This window comes from Alosa sapidissima, chromosome 21, assembly GCF_018492685.1.
Source record: "Alosa sapidissima isolate fAloSap1 chromosome 21, fAloSap1.pri, whole genome shotgun sequence".
Classification (NCBI taxonomy): Eukaryota; Metazoa; Chordata; class Actinopteri; order Clupeiformes; family Clupeidae; genus Alosa; species Alosa sapidissima.
Window position 1 is genome coordinate 21,870,892 of NC_055977.1, and position 17,613 is coordinate 21,888,504.

The window sequence follows — 17,613 nt, forward strand, 5'->3', positions numbered from 1 at the left end:
TTTTTCGACTTTTTCATTTCTCCCTTCAGCACCTGAGAAGTGTTGCCTGCAAAGTTTCTGGGAAGAGATCTAACGAGACCTGCCACCTAGTGATAAACCCACGAAAATAAATGACCTGATTTTGACCTGGCGTGCATGTCACTGACTAATCAGTGACTGATTCGAAACAAAGCGGCAACCATCAAAAGCCGAGTTAAGATCAAACGTCCAGATCTTGCGTTTTCATGAGTTTTCGATCGTCATATATTAGGGATGCACGATAAGTGAAAAAATTAAAATATTATTATCGGTCCGATAACAGAATTCTGGCCGATAATTTGCGCCGATATTTTTTAAAGTCCTAATTTAGGCCTACGTAAGGTCCGTCTGGCTACACTGAGCTACTTGAGCTTGGTTGGCTATACTTTTTCCTCAATTTAATGTCAGCGGTGTGAATGTATTTCACCACTCTAACAAAATCTGTGGATATGCGTTCATTTGGGAATCTGTGCATCTCAAAATCCTCTCGTGAATGATCCGCTGTGGTGATTTTATCTAGACATAATAACTTGTGTAACTTGTGTGTGTGCATGCTGGTTTATTAGAAACATTCCATCTTATATAAGGATATTGTTTATGCAACTGTTATGCAACATTTACTGGAAGTCATGAGACTGAGCGGTCAGAGACTAAGAGTGAAACTGAGGAGGAATGGCAGTGAAAGTAAAACCAAACAGGGCTTAGAAGAAGTGGAGGGGTTTACAAGAAAAGGAGGCAGAACCAAAAGTGAAAGTACACATAGAACCAAAACAAACGCATACCCTGCCTGGCAACAGATTACACATAGGACCTGGTCACATGTATTCTGCCTAGTAACACACATTTTTTAATGTTTAAATGAGAAGGGTTTTCCACCAATATCTCAAGTCCCAAAACGTTCTGATTGGCTAAAAAGGGCCTGGTGACGTTCCTGAGGATAGGAACGCCTCCCAGGCCCCTGAGAGCATAAAAGAAAGCTCAGGCACACTCAGATCAGATCTCATCGGGGTAGCAGCTGCCACTCATCACTCTATTGCCTGACGGTCCAGTCCTGACGCTGTTTGGATTGTATTATCACTGCAATACGGTGAATAAAGGATCAACAGTCTTCAGCTTCTCTCGTCTTGGTGTTCTCCTTCGGGTCTTTGACATCAGAGTGCTAGTTGGATTGGAGGTTCGGGAAAGTGGATAGTTTTTCCACGACACCGCCATTTAACCTTACCAGATGCGAAGCTCAGCCCTATCTAGAGCCGTCTTGTGCTGGCTGTTTGCACTTTACCGCACTGGTCCAAGTACGCTGGTCGGGGAAACACATAAACAAACTCGTTAGTGGGACGAGTACATAAGTAGGCCTAGTTCTAAGTTGTGTTTTAGTTTTATATTTGCATTACTTTAGCTTGAGTTTTGTATTATTACCTAGAAATATGCTAACCATTCGTGCTTTTATTAAAACCTTCGGGGCTAACGCCTTTCATTTCTGCTGCAGCAGGTTGTGCGCAACAGAGTAGACGGACATAAGATACAGTCTGAGGAGTTGCAGCTTTATTCAGTTACCCGCAGTTGAAACTAAACCTAATTTTCCCTCACAAACTCTGATTTGGTCGCTATACTGTAGCTTATTCCAAGCTGAGCCGTTTATGAGCGTTTAGTCCTAAATGAAAACGATTCAAACTCTCTAGCCTAGTGGTCCCCAAACTTTTTCTTCCGAGGGCCAGCTCACTATGCCTGGCTCTAAGAGAGGGCCAGAGACTCGGAGTATCAGTAACCATAAATAGCTTAGCAGCAACAACAGCAGTCTACCTTTGTTGAATATTCCATTACATTTAATCATAGGTTACTGCAATTTAATACCATTGTTAGCTGTGTTTATGTTGCCATCATGCCATATCAGTGTAAAATGTAGCTCAAATGAAATAATACTAATAAAAAGACTTTAGCATTCCCAAAAGTATTAGCAGGGAGTCCCAGAAGTATTATATTCCAAATGTGTGAACTCTGAACTCTGTGTCTGCATACACAGCTCAAGTTGTGAACAAGCAATATCCTACAAATAATTCAAAGTTCTCAAACTATGAGTTTTATGAAGTGCTGGCAAAAACATCTGAAATCACCTTATGAGAACTTTGTGAACTCTATGAACATTTGAATGAGTGAATAAAAAAATAGAAATAATTATCCCAGAAAGTCCCAGAAATATGACTTAAATAGAAGTTAGTTAGTTATTAACAATTAATTGATAAACTTTTAGAATACTTTGAGCACTGATGCAGTCAGCATAGGCCTCTTACATTGTTTGCAGGTAGGCCTACATTTCATTCCGTTTTCGATGGCAAACGCGAAACAGCGCCAAAACAACCACCAGTGGACAAAAAAAGTATTTCCCGTGTATTGAGACTCGCCATAGAGAATGAATGGGGGAAATTACGGAGGTCATAGTTTGACGATGTCGTTCTCCCGTGCGGGCCAGATGCTATATACCACGGACATGTTTTGGGGGGGCCACCCAAAATGAGGTGGCGGGCCGTAGTTTGGGGACCACTGCTCTAGCCACTCACTCGCAATTCACTGACGTCAGGTTCACTTAAAGGAGCCACATATACTGTAGGGCTAGGCTACTGTTATGTTGTTGACTGCCGTACTATTGAGGACTATTATGAGTTCTGTCCATCATTTGGTGGTAGGTAAAATCACTGCAATAAAATTATGCTTATTAAATGCTTTCCCCAAATCACTTTTCACATTTTTTTTTCAAGAGTAATACTGTATCAATAAATATCGGTTATCGTTATCGGCCCTAAAATTCCATATCGGTGCATCTCTATCATATATTTCATTTCCATTAATCACAGAGTTCCCAAAATCACATATAAGGTGTATCTAGTTTCGTAATAAAAAAAAAAGCTAAAAACGTAATATTACGTTTTTGGCACTCAACGCATTTTGGTACTCAATGAGTTAAAGGAAGGGTTCCTTACAACAGAGTTACCGAACATTTCTCAGGGCCGAGGTTTATATTGGGATGTCTAAAATGAGGGGTGAGCATATCTAATCTGTTGACTGATTATTGAAGGAGTCTCTTGCTTTCAGATGTTTTTCCAGGTAGTGTACAAGTGAAGGGATAGACAAAAAAGGCTTTAAGAAAAAAGTATTTTGTAGTATTTTGAAAATACAAAAATACAGTATTTTATTTTGATACATTTTTTGGCTGCTGTATTTTGTAGCTTATTTTGATACATTTTTATGGTGGGTATTTTGTATTTTATTTGGAAATACATTTCGATGTATTTGTGCCCATCCCTGATGATTGGTAACCTGACCCTAGCCAGATGAATTTCGCTCTGCCTACAGTAGCTCCACTCATCCATCTGGAACCGATCCATTGAAGTGTTGCTTCAGAAGGCTGGGCCTAATCAAAAAATGCTTGCATATGATTGAATAAGCCACTTGTCCGTCATCTATTGACGTGCTACTTCAACCACTCACATCGAAGCCAACCCGTGACGCTGATAACAGTCTCACAGTCGCTTCTACGCTATGTCACATCTATGAAACTCCCGCCCTGCGTCCTGATTGGCTGTACCATAAAATCGGTTGCAGAAATCACTCTCAATGGAAGAGGTCCCAGATGGATGTGAGTGAAGCTAGGCGGAGCTAAGCGGAACGAAATTCATCTGGCTAGGGTCAGGTTAGATGATTGGCAGATGTCTTCACAACACACCATATGATTCAGTGTTTCCCACAGAATTGGATTCAATTTGTGGCGGTAGCTGACTTGGACAACGGACAACAATTCATAACGTTTTCTACATAGTTAAAATAAAGGTTCGTACTTCTCCTTGGGACAAGCACTTTTGAATTTTGGAAAACACTTCCATTTACATCGGGATTTTGCAAACATCAGTGAAATTGAAATTGACAAGCAGCTGTAAGTATAAGCATGCAAAATTCGACATCCAAACAGTATTCTAACGTTAGCTTTGAGATACTGCTTGATTGCATAACTTAACTTAGTTTAGTCTCTTCAATGTAGCCTACTATATTGTGATAAGATCTTAGCAGAGTTAACTTTAATGCAGCAGTTTTGAACAAATTTGCGTAGCATGGTCACGATGCTAAGCGGATTTAATAGCAATTTAGCCAGACGTCTTCTATGCAATGCTTCTATGTGGCAACAACAATCCTTCAACAATCGTGAATATTTTGTTAAATGCACGTGCAGAGGAGGGGCAGGGGGCTGCGAGAGAGAGCGGGGCGGGACAAGGAAAGGCTGCGTGGAAAAGCTCAATGGCAATGCAAGGATTTGATCGAATTTAAATTAAATTAAACATAGAATATTTATGTGTGGCGGCCGATTTTTATTTCGGCCGCCACATGGGACCTATCTTTCAAAAAAATATGAACGGGAGTTAATGCAGAGATAACAATTATGAATTCTGCCACGAATTTCACATATGATGTGTGTGAATTTAAAAGATAATTTTTCACGTCAAGAAAGTACTGTTGTTCGATAGACTTAAAAAGTTATGTTGGTTTTGAATCCGCTCAGTGGACTAACAGCTACTGTACATCTCTCGTCTCGAACGATGTACGTCACCAATGTAATAGAGCTGGTAAGTCCCGCCCATCCGCTAAACCCCCAGTGGACCTCTAGATTGAAAAATCGTCAATGCAAGTGAATGTGAGAAAATAATTATTTTCTGGTCCCGTTTGAATTGTGCCATGAATGTGAACATATGTTGTCTGTGAATTTTTAATATAATTTTTCATGTTACGAGTTTGACAGTATATTATATGATTCTTCGGCTATCAGTTGTGGAAAAGACATAACGAGAAAGACTACATGTCCCCTGTGACGTGAGCTAGCTCTAATCGCTAACATTAACTGAGATGCTAGTTTTTGTAACGGCAGGAATAAACACACATGGTAACAAAAATATTCGAAACATGTCTAGCTTCACTCGTTAACACTATGATACAGTGTGATAGTAAAATTGTATGGTTCACTGTGTTCAAAGTCGATCTTAATAACCCTCTACATCTCGACCAACTGATGGTTGTTATGGGAAACTAGTTAGCTGTCGTTGTTGTAGTCCACAAAGTGCTCTCACACAAAGTTTAACTGCATCAAACTTCTACCCGCTCAATAGTAGCATTCTTTACACGAAAATTTATATTAAAAATTCACAGATAACATATGTTCACATTCATGGCAAAATTCAAACGGGACCAGAAAATAATTATTTTCTCACATTCACTTGCATTAACGATTTTTCAATCTAGAGGTCCAGCGGGGATAGCGGAAAGGGCGGGACTTACCAGCTCTATGAAACGATAAGATTAGCTGTTATGCTAGTTAACGGTTACATCTTGCTGCTTGCTGCCTGCTATGTCACTTAACAGTATATGGACGAATACAACTTACCTGATGTGTTTAATCCTCTGACTCGTGGTATTTTCAACAAGGAAAGCCCAATTAAGACCTGTTGCTGGTATGCTTGTACAATCCAGTGTGGCTGTGAATGAACTATCGTCACTAGCGCGACTGATGGGTTTGTAGTCGTTGGAATTACAATCTTTCACAATGTTGTAATTCAATAGTTATGAAACAAACTGCAAATGTATTTGCATGAAAAATTGTCTTTAAAATTGACAAACATCATATGGGTAATTCAAGGCACAACTCGATCGGGACCAGAAAATAATTTATCTTTCCCCATTGACTACCATTCACATTTTTTTGAAAGAGGTCCCATGGTGGCTAACGGAAGGGGCGTGACTTCGGCTCTCTATTGGCATTACAAACTAGCCCCATGCATTTCTATGGAGGATTTTTTGAGTGCTGTGTCTCCACATTAGAAAGTCTCTGGTTTAACATAGAAAGAAAATAGATATAGTGCAATTAACTGCTAGAAAACTAAATTAGGGGATTTTGGGAAATTGAGTCCCACAGTTTAAATGTAGAGTAATAGGTAAATAGTGAAACGGGTCCAGTAACACATATTTCTAGAGGGCCCTACATTTAGATAAGCCACAAGCTTGCTCATGTGTTCTAGGTAAGCGCCCAGCACTACAGAGACAGCTGCTGCCCTGGTGGCGTCCATGTTCTTTTCCCATAAAGACAAACTGGAACGCTAAACGTGCTACAAGTCCGGCAATTACATCACATTTGCGTGTACAACTCAGGCAGTCTGAGCCAAATGAATAGCAGCATCTATTCCAGAGTGGGGCGTGGCCAACAACAGCTCATTTGCATTTAAGACAACAGGCCCAGCCCAGAAACAGCCTATTCTGGGGCTCGTTTCTAGAAAAGTTAGCAACGACGTTGCTCAACCACCGTGGTACGACGCAACCCAGAGGAAAGAAAATGTTAAAATGAGAGCTCCTCTCTTTCTCAATTTCCTTTCCTTGAATTTCCCCTGGAGATCAATAAAGTATCTATCTATCTATCTATCTATCTATCAATTGTTTCTCCTAGACAATAATGAGATCACAGTGATATAAAAATGAGATTATTGCTTTTGTCTCCCGCTTCTCAGGTTTGTCTCTGGAGCAAAAGAGTTAAGTTATCTCAGTGTAGACTCCCTTTAATATACAAATGAGATCTCATCAATATTTTAAATAAAAGAGATCTCTTCACATGCTTGAACCGTTCTCATTCTTAGTCATCTCAGTTTAGTCCTTTTTTGATTTACAAAAGAGATCTCAGCAAAGGCTTATACAATACTCAGACTTGCTCAATTTATATATCTCATATTTTACTCAGGCTTATCCATCAGAGAGCTCTCTAAGTGAACTAATGTAATGCTCATCCAGACCTATTTGTTTTATAAATTAGTCTGATCTGTAAGAGCTCTAGCTGTTGTACAACAATTCTCAAATGATTTTCATTGGCTTATTTGTTTTAATTGCACATATTTTCAAGTTCACATTTGCAAACAGTAGGCCTAACCATGTGATGTGACCACCACACATGAAGATGCTCTGACAGACCTCATCTCAGCTACCATCTATGCCCATATAAGGAGATCACCTGTTAAATTCTCACGCAGGGAGACGACGAAATCGGAGACGCAGACGTTTTCCTGAACGCACTTTTGTCCTCAACCTTTGAGTAGATATTATAATCAATGGTACGTGAAGGCGGCACAATTTGATTTTTGCTACCCCAGAGCTAACTTGCGACTTGTTAGCAAGTTAGAGAAATCAAGTTAGACTCCAGAGGTCTATGATGGTCGGACGTGACAAACTCGCATGCAGAAGACTCCTACCAGAAAATGCAGTCTAGATTTGGCGCCCAGTGAAACCAAGTGAAACGGTGTGTGGGTATGAAGGATTGTGCAGAACTTGCCACCACGAAAAACTCAGAGAAGGTACATTAACATTTTGGTAATTTGCTAACGTTCTTGCATATTTTTAGACTCAATATATCATTGAACAACCTGACGAAGCAGCACATAAAGTTAGCTAGCTAGTTAATGTTAGCTACTTGTAAGTTACATCACTGGCTGTGCCGCTTGTATATAAAGCTAACGTTAGACAATTTAACGTTGCTAGCTTACTTTGCCTTATACAGCTTTAGTCTGTATGTTTTGAATGGTGTTAAGCCATGCTGTAGCCAAAATGCACGGAATTTTAAAATGTCTTTGGGATGTCAGTCAAGATGACAAAGCTAACGTTATTGCCACTGGTTTAAACTGGTTCCAGCTCAATTCCACTGAAAAGAGGCCGGCAGCTTCTTAAAACATTGGAAGACTACGCTAGACCATCAGATCAAATTGCTGAACAAACAGCGTACCAAAATGGTAAGTATATTTTTCCCCACAATATGTTCTAACTTTTGTTTAACCTGCTATAAATTACAGCATATTGTAACAGGAGTGAAAGGGCATTCTTGTAACCCAGGTAAACTAGGAAGTAGCGTTGCTGCGGTCGAGGGATCGAGAAATAGGCAAGTCAGCATCTGCAGTCATGAATAACTTACCAGTCAACATTTCTTTTGCAATTAATAGAATCTGTAGCATGCAAATCAAACCAGCTATTAGCCTAACTGAAATAAAACCATGATATATCTAGGTATGGTGAAGGGTATGTGATGTGGGGCTATCTATCTATCTTTTAATTACAAAGGCCAAGGGAACTTGATCAGGATGCATATTATCCTGAGTCCATTCAATAACTGGCCTTTAAAAATAAAAATCTGCCTGCCTCTATGGGATTTTAACATGGGGGGGTTCCTTACTTATGCCCCCTGTATTTTAAGGAATAACATTTATTAATTTACGATACCCGGTTCATTCACAAAGAATATTGGTGTGTTTAAAGGTTGGATTTTTATCCTCATTTTTTAATTGAGGCATTAAGATCAATTTCCAACAGATGATTTATTGTATTCCTCTCTTTGTCTTAACTTATGCACAGTTGATGGTTTTATAAAGACACCCCTACACCAATAAATAGTTCATGTAGACTGTCACACAATGGTAAGTGGAACATTGGCCACAGCTTGTAACAACTTTCTTTGCGTAGGGATGTGTACACAAGGATGTGTAACCTTGTGTAACTTTGTGTAACTTGGGAATTACAACAGAAAGGAACACGTTTCAGCTAATCAAAATCAATGACTGAAACTGTCAGTTTCAGAGCTATTATTACCACACTGATAGATTGATTTTGCTTATTATTTGCAGCCTACATTATGCACTGTGGAACGCTCTGCGGATGGATAGCTGTGGAATCCGCAAAGGTCAAGAAGGCTTTTGTTACGAGGGCTGGAGGTTCCAAAACATCCATGAAGCTGGGGTAATTTTCTCTTATTTTAAATTATTTCCAATTGTGGTGAGCATTATTGGTGGGCTTTTTATAAAGGGTAGGCCTCTATTGCACTAAGATTATTCAACCTTTATACAGTTAACATCAAACTGTGTAGCTACGAAAGCTACAAAATCACATTGTCATAGAAATTATAGAGGCGGAATTTCCACTAGGGTTTATGAAGATATTTTACAGATGGGCTGAACATGCATCAAAAGTAAAAAAAATGTCATGGCCAAAATGATTAACTCACCAACAATATTTGTTGTATGGTGTATACCAGGGATCACCAAATGGCGGACCGCGATCCGAGTCCGGACCCAGACCATAATAGCCTAATTTAGATTTTCACGTAAGATTTCAAAGCTGCGCTAAATGTTTTGTTGGTTAGGATGACAGCAGTTACTTCAGGAGCTTCAGGAACCATCATTTCGCTTGCTGCTACTCAGCCAGTGAAATCTGTGAATTCTGATAAAGTCGAGTCAGTGAGTAAAGTAGCCTACTATGGGGAAGAGACTGATAGCCTAAAACGAGCGAGGAGAGGAGACGGGACGAGAAACAATCAGATGGATACCTAAGTTAACGATAAGTAAGTTATTTTCAAATCATCGATTGCTCAAAGAGGAGGAAGCTAGACAGCGAGAACAGAGCTTTATATAACGATACGGGGGCAATACCACGCAAAACTGTCACGTCCGTAACGCCAACTAGGCTAAATATGGATGTGACAGTTTTGTGCAGAATTGCCCTGGACCTCTTCTATTCTGAGACAGGCGATTTTTAAAAGCGCTAATTTGAAGCACCTCTACTAGACAAAGCATATTGAGTAAGCATAGGGTAGGCTAGGCCCATTCAACAGTGAACTGAGACCACAGAATATTTTACGATTTAAGAAGGCAATATGATTGATCCACCACAATCTAGTTAAGCCGACATGCATTCACTGCCCAACAACGTGATGTTCCTGGGTTTCCAGGATTTCGGGTCAACATAAAAAAAACTAAAAAAATGAAATTAAACTTGCTGATTAATGGGTTCAAGGAACCAGCCTTGTCTTAGCTCAAATTTTATTTTAAGTTCACGTTAAGATCTTTAAAATAGCCAAGGCTACTCAGTTTTTCTCCCCAATCACTCTTATCTTGCCTTATTTCTCCTCATTTCGAATGTTGCCTTTTAGGCTACTTATTTTATTTCACATTAAAGGTGCCATGTGTAAGAATTGAGGTAAAAATATCCAAAAGATGAGCTACACGCATCAAAAGAATGAGAAGAAATAAGGGCGATGATGTCATTAAAAAAATAACAAGGTATAGTGCTGCAGAGATATCAACCTGAATTAGCATGCTAAATTACTAGCCACAGCCCGACAGGTGTCATAATACCAGTTTCGGCCATGGGAGGCAGTATGCGGACAACATAACCGCTAGCCAAACTGCAATACACGAGTCTCGGTTGTTACTCTAGGGTAAACCAGCTCACTTTCTGGAGGTATACTGCCCCCATCTTTTATGGAATGTGGAGTATGAATTGATTTTTGGCGGACATTACACATGGCACCTTTAAACATTAGGCCTAGGCCTACAATCTTCTTGAATTTCCCCTTGGGGATCAATGAAGTATCTATCTATCTATCTATCTATCTATTTATCTACAACTAGGCTCCATCCATCCATCCTAATATTATATATACACAGTGGCGATTCTAGACATTTTTAACAAGGGTGGCACTAGTAAGGCACTGATTCAAGGGTGGCATGAGGCAAAACATCCAGATAAACAGAAACAGGCTCAAGATGTGAAATTAGCACATACATTAGGGAAACCAGATGCAAACACCATACTCATAAATTGAAGGACAAAAAAACAGAAATACCTTACTCTCACATAAAATGTCTTTGTATTTGAATAAAATTTAATACAAACATATTAAACTTAATTATCTAAGTTGTCTGTCACTGGGCTATGGTGTTCTAAAACAAATTCCATCATGGGGACATTAAAATATAATCAATTTTATTATATTACTGTAAATGAAGATATACAAAATATACTCATCCAAGACATTTCCCCCACTCTATGGCCATCTATTTTTGTAGCTGTTACAATAATTTGACCTGCTTTTTTGTCTATTTGTTTATTTTCTCAAGAAACTTGAGGTTGGTATGAAGGAGTGTATTGTGTATGTGAGCAATTTCATCTTCCTGAATCTCAATATTATGATCACAACAAGTCTGGGCAAATTATTAATAAAATTTTCACGTGGGGTAACTTGTTGCAGGGCAACCATAACCGGTTCCATGTCTTCCGATTAGATCAGTGGTTCTTGTGGTGGGTCGCGGAACCATTCTGGGTGGGTCGCGGAGCTTGTGGTTAAAAGAAAAGAGAAGAAATCGCCCATTTCAAATAGACTTAAATTGAGACGAAATGGTGCAGAATCCACAGTGTGCGATGTTCACAATTGCTGGAACATGAGTGAAAATACCTCATAATAAAGTACACCTGTCAAAGACAGACAGACACCAGGAGTTGGAGACTTCACAAATGTAATGCCAAACAGCATGTTCCAAACAAATAGGCCTACAGGCACTTTGCCTTTCTTAGCATGTAGCTCACCAAATCTGTTGTCTTGAACGCTATAAAAAATATATGGGTCGTGACTTCATGAACATGGGAAATTGTGGGTCCCAAAGCCAGACCAGTTAAGAACCACTGGATTAGATGATTAATCATCAGTTTCTTTTAAAGTTCTCAAGAAACTTGAGGTTGGTATGAATTGGTGGATGTGAGCAAACATTGTGCACGTTGCACATGGTGCAACTTCTTGCAGGGTAACCACATAACCGGTTCCATGTGTTTGAATTGGATGACTTCCATGTGTTTGAATTGGATGACTAAAGTTCTCAAGAAACTTATCTCCCTGAATCTCAATATTCTGATCACAACAACTCTGGGCAAATTACAAGTCAGCACCAGTGCTGCATTTATTGTTTTGCACTTTTATAATCACATCACCAAAAGTAGGTTATTGGTTTTACCAAAATAATTTGGCACTATTTTTAAACTACAAACCTATAAAGTATTTTGATACAAAATATGATGCCATTTTTTTCCAACTAAATAAAATAAAAATGACAACATACTATTTTGTATTTTACATACATGTATCAGACATACTGCCTATCCCTGGCTGCAGCAACTCAAGCTAGGTAGTACTGATTGTTTTGTGTTTATGTTAGTTTTGATCCAATTTGACAGGTTTGCTATGTTGCCCACCCAAAATTTCTACCAGCCCACCCAAATATAGTAGCCTAGCCTAGGTTAGAACCAGCCCTGCCCTGCATGGAGACATATTTTACGATGATAATGGAGAAAATGTTAGCAAAACTTTAGGTTTTTGTTAACGGAATCTCCCGACCCTCATTCATCTATTTGCGCAACAGCCCACATTCTGCCTTCAATCCAGCGAGACAAGTGAAATATTTTTTTTTTTTAAAGCTGTCATCGTCATAGGCACGATATTTAGGCTACCTCTCTTAAGCCTACACAAAGTTGCGTATTAAGGAGTATTTCCTGATCGGGGAAACCTTTCGTTCCGCAGTTCAATTGTGCCGCAGGCCAATAAAGGCAAGTGTGTTTGCCACTTACATTTCTGACGTCTGACACTTCACACTGCTGCAAGTGCATCAAGAAAGGTCCCGCCTTACACCATGTTAATGGCCAATCGTAGACTAGGATTTGGGGTGGCACCTGGGGTGGCCAATCGAATCTCAAGGGTGGCCTGTGCCACCCGGAGCCACCCCTCTGGCTCCGCCCCTGTATATATATTATACATACATACATATACATAGCCTAAACATTATGATGCTCCGGACCTTTGCTTGAGGAAATTTTCTGTAACGACCTCGCTGAAGATTAATTGAATACCCCTGGTGTATACTGTATTTTCTGTATTTCATTTTTGTTCTTGACAATTGTCAGTGTCTCTTGAGTGATCAGAGCTAAATGTTTTGGGCTAATTTAGATGTAATATTGAGTCATTGTCTTTGATTTACCGGATTGACCCTAAAGCACTCCTTGTTTACAAATCACTTAAAGGACAAATCCGGTATGAATTGATCCATAGCTCTTGTTGGAAATCACTGTGTGCTGTTCATAGGAAAAAGAAAATGTGGCACAGCCAATTCTGAGTTATGGACAGGGAAGTATAGCCCAGAGCCGTAAGTACTTTTGGTATTCCTGACATAATGCAGGGTAGCCGCGGGGTCTTAAAAGTCTTTAAACGGTCTTAAATGTCATGTTCCTTAATTAAGGTCTGAAAAAGTCTTAAATTCTGTTGCCAAAGTCTTAATTTTTTAAACGAAGGTCTTCAATTTTAATTATACTAGCCTGCAAGCAAGGTGAAATGGGGGAAAAAACTAGCCTGGCGGGCCATCCTATATCATTGAAATGTATAGTCTGGAATCGAGCCATTCACCTCACTTAATCCAAGGGGCGGGCAGAGAATTGTCTTTTAAACTGCCTAGGCATGCAATAGGCCAGCGCTACGACCATATCCGTATCCGGTCGGCAAAACGGCAAATACATCCTTCTTCGAAAGGAATGACTTAAGTGCATTGTGTTGCTCAACTTTCAAAGAAAAGCACAAGTCCAACTCCTCCAAAGTTGACGCCAACGCCGATTCAAACAACCGCTCTTCGTTTGCCATAGCCACCTTCCTTGTTGTTCACTGTCGCAGGACTGTCGCCATCCTGTTAAGCCTGCCTTAAAGGTCCAGTATGTAGGAAATAATGGAAAATACTGTAACCATTCCAAAAATGATCACCATATGTTGTCAGAGAGTGAGGAAACACGATGAATTGAAGTAATGGCTTATTTGACAACATTACTCTAACCCATGAAACCCCGTAAAACCCATGAAAAAAAATCAGTTACGGGGCGGAATCTCTTGGAATTTTCGTTTATGTTTTGAACGATTAATTCTAGAATAGCGTATTAATAATGGGCTAGCGCGTCCTCCTATTTGGGTTGCCAAATTAGCAAAGGCCAACTGTCAACAGCTGTCAGTTGTAGTCATGAACGCCTACAAGAGGCAGGCAAATTTCCAAAATTAAAACAAGAAACAAATTAAGTGGACATCGGAGGAGCTTCCTGAGATGGTGACGTCTTCGTCAAATGAAGAATATCAAGTCTGACGCAGAGCTGGCCATATTTCTCCACAACAGGTAGCCTAGGCTAAACTTCATCTGCATCGCTAACTTCAGCTACATATGTTACGTTGGTTAGAGAGGTATTTTTTGTTTTCACTGTTTCCGTAATGTGTAGCTGGGTCATGGTTGGAGAAACGTTAAAGCAGCTGCAGGTCAACTAACGTTAGCTAAGTCTTCATTACATCTGGCAACCCAGAAGAGGCTCGCGTCTGGTAGTCTTGAGAACGTTCACCAGTGTTTTGATTTTGGCCAACAGAACGTTCGGTAACAATCCTACAAATCGCACCTTTAAGACTCTAACAAAATAGAGCGCTGTGATTGGATGACGTCCACGGCGTTAGCCAATAGAAATCCCTATTGTTTGATACTAGACGTACAGGCTGAGCAAATTAATTTGCCGCCGCTAGGGTGCGTCTAGATTTCTAGGCTAGGAAAAAACAACAACAATGTGAAAATTCAACAGGGGGTTGATTAACGTCAGAGATCGTCTAATTTAGTGTTGCACGGTGCACCGATACTACAAAAGTGTCGCAATAGCTATTAGCAGTTGTCACAATACCTAATTTTATTAGTATCAATACTTTTAAGAATGACCGTGTTCTTGTTTGTGTGCACAAGGCATGCTTCTAGTGCCTCCTCCCCAAGCCTGTGTCTGTGCGTCTTTTCTCCTCACACACATATGCGCAGCTGTCGTGCCATAAACAGCGAGACATGGCTGCTAGTTTAGCTTAAGTGATTCTGTTGTAACACATAATAATAGGCTAATATCAAGTTGATTTGCTCACTTGCACCTCTCAACTTTGTGTTGCTAACCTACCTAGGCTATGAGATGTACGTAGGTCTACTATTGGGTTTAATGTCATTTAGAAATAGGCAGCGCAACCTTTGCAAACTTTTACATCTGGAGAGAGCTCCTTGCTAACTAATTCTGCTGGCTCAGGTCATGTATGTCATTCGTAATAATAAATCATTATTGAACATGATCCCTTCTATGAACTTGATAGTTTTTTATTTACATTTATTTTATCTAATGACAGACAACAATGAATTGCATCCACATATCCTTATGCATTATGTGCAACTATTATTCACTAGCCTAAAACCGTGAGACTGAAGGCTACAGTAATTACTCACGTATTTCTTAAAGTGACAAATCTCTCAATTATCACTCAATTACACCTAGGCCTACACACCACATTAAAATTTGCCTAGGTGTAATAGTTTAAGAATAAATATTAAGTATTCAAATGACTAAATATGTTTAGCAATTAAGCAGATTAATAGTAATTATGCAGATTAAAAAATACTATACATTAACTGTACACTTTATATGAATTCGAAGGTATATGAAATAGAAACATATGAAATAAGCCATAATTTTCCGTGTGTGTGGAAAGAGTCAAGCAGAATCTAGGATGCCCACTGGTGTGAATGATAACACTATATTCAATATTACTGATGATATCAAGGTGGTCTGGGCCCCCAAATCAAATACATTTTTTAAGAATTATCGAAGAAGTATCGAAATCGCAATTCTTGATGTGGTATCGGTATCGAAACAATAATTTTGGTATCGTGGCAACTACACTAGTCTAATTTCTTAGGATATGCGCAAACAATACTTTGGGTTTTCGCACCGGCAGCAATGAACATAATCAGTCGAAAGGAGAGGACAGCACATCATGGGGAAGTGTTGTTTTAATTGTCATTATGGATTTGATCTGGTGTTTTACAACCGCATAATGGGTGTGATGTAGGTCTTAATTTTCATGTAAGTGGTCTTAAAAAAAGTCTTATTTGGGGTGGTCAAACCTGGGGAAACCCTGTAATGGAAAGAAGATACCGAAGGCTTTTTTGCCATATTGAGTCAGCTTTACTTTCTTGTCCCTAACTTGTCTAGGTTATGACACATTTTATTGTTCTTTGTCCTTTGGACAGTGCCTGGTGAGCTCGAACAACAAGGCTTTGAATCAGTTTACACCAGATTTGCCCTTCAAGTGTCTTCTTGAATTTCCCCTGGGGATCAATAAAGTATCTATCTATCTATCTATCTATCTATGAGACTGTGTGACATGTTCCAGCAATACTCATCACTTAAGCCTCACTGATCACAGGAGAAATGTTCCTGTTGAAACCCACTATCAGAACTAAACAAGGCAACGCTGTATTTAGTTGTTATGCGTTCTGACTATGGAGCCAGCTCCCAGATGACAAAAAAAATTGCCCAAATTACTTTTTTGACATCAGGACTCTGAACTAAACTATTTTCAGATGCCCTTTTTTTTTACACTGAATAGGCTTAGTCCAACCAAAACAAGGTTTTGCCTAGTGGTAAGCTGGATAGGGGTTAATTCTAGCCTGACAATACAGTTTACTCACTAGATGAGGTGAGGGAATTCAACAAACTTGTTTAAGCTTGACAAATATATCAATACAATCTGTTTTTCAATTGGGCAACATATAGCAAATGTGAGTGGTAGCTATCACATCCCCCATTCTGTGTTTTAAGTGATTAATAAGGTGTGTCTGATCTTTGTGCTGTATCAAAATTCCCACAGTTATGAAAGCAGACGGTCAAACAAATGTCTTACTTTGTATTTTTGAGTGGCTCACAAACTAACAATGTTCTATTTTCTGCTCTTCTCTCCCTCCTCCCTTTGGTTGGTTCCACCACCAGGATAAAAGACGCAGATTGACCAGCCCACGCTTTCATCCACCATTGTACACAGTATGGCACGCTTTGGTACAAATGTATAGATAGACTTAAATTGTCATTGTGCAGTTGGTCCGTACAATGCAATTTGCTTGTGCAGCTTTTAAAAATAATACTCACATACACAAAAAAATTAAAAATGAGAATACACAATTTTTAAAAAGAACATATCAAGGCATTAACATGCTTCCATTGCTTGAAGTCCATTTTAAAGTGCAACTGTGCAAGCTCCCATTGCTTAAAGTCCATTTTTAAAGTACAACTGTTTTGCTTTGTTTTATAAAATAAAAGTTTGAAATGCTATGGAGTGCCCTATTTTTTGACCCTCAAACTGATATCTCAATTGTAACTCCTACTTCTCAACAGTTTCTCATTGCAATGTCTCCTCATTTGCTCTATTATTTCTCCTAAGGAGAAACAAGTTGTAAATGAGACTACACTCAAACATATAAGAGATCTCCCGTATTTCTCCTGCTTCTCAAACTAATATCTCTTATGTGACTCCATCTGCTCTATTATTTCTCCTACAGTAAGGAGAAACACGTTGTAAGTGAGATTACACTCAAACATATAAGAGATCTCCTGTACTTCTCCTGCTTCTCAAACTAATATCTCTTATGTGACCCTTACTTGTCTTATTGCTATGTGTCTCATCTTTTGCTTGTTTTATTTCTCCTAAGGCAAAATTAGGAGAAATAATTGTGACAAAAGTAATACTTAAATGATCCTTAAAAGATAATCACCATTTTGCCTCCTTAGCAACAGAAGGGATACAAATGAGAAGCAAAAGTTTCCTCTGGGAACTTGCGACCAAACAACGACATTGTTTCCAGAAACCATCTGTGTCGAAATTCGCTACCTCCG

The 17,613-nt window shown here is 39.3% G+C and overlaps 1 long non-coding RNA gene across 1 annotated transcript; it reads left to right on the forward strand.

The window, feature by feature from the left end:
* Positions 1 to 7,348: 7,348 nt before the first annotated feature.
* On the forward strand, positions 7,349 to 16,776 carry LOC121695589. The gene is made up of 4 exons (XR_006026116.1): positions 7,349 to 7,388; positions 7,723 to 7,820; positions 8,706 to 8,817; positions 16,714 to 16,776. It is a non-coding gene; the product is annotated as an uncharacterized LOC121695589 (long non-coding RNA).
* Positions 16,777 to 17,613: the final 837 nt, after the last annotated feature.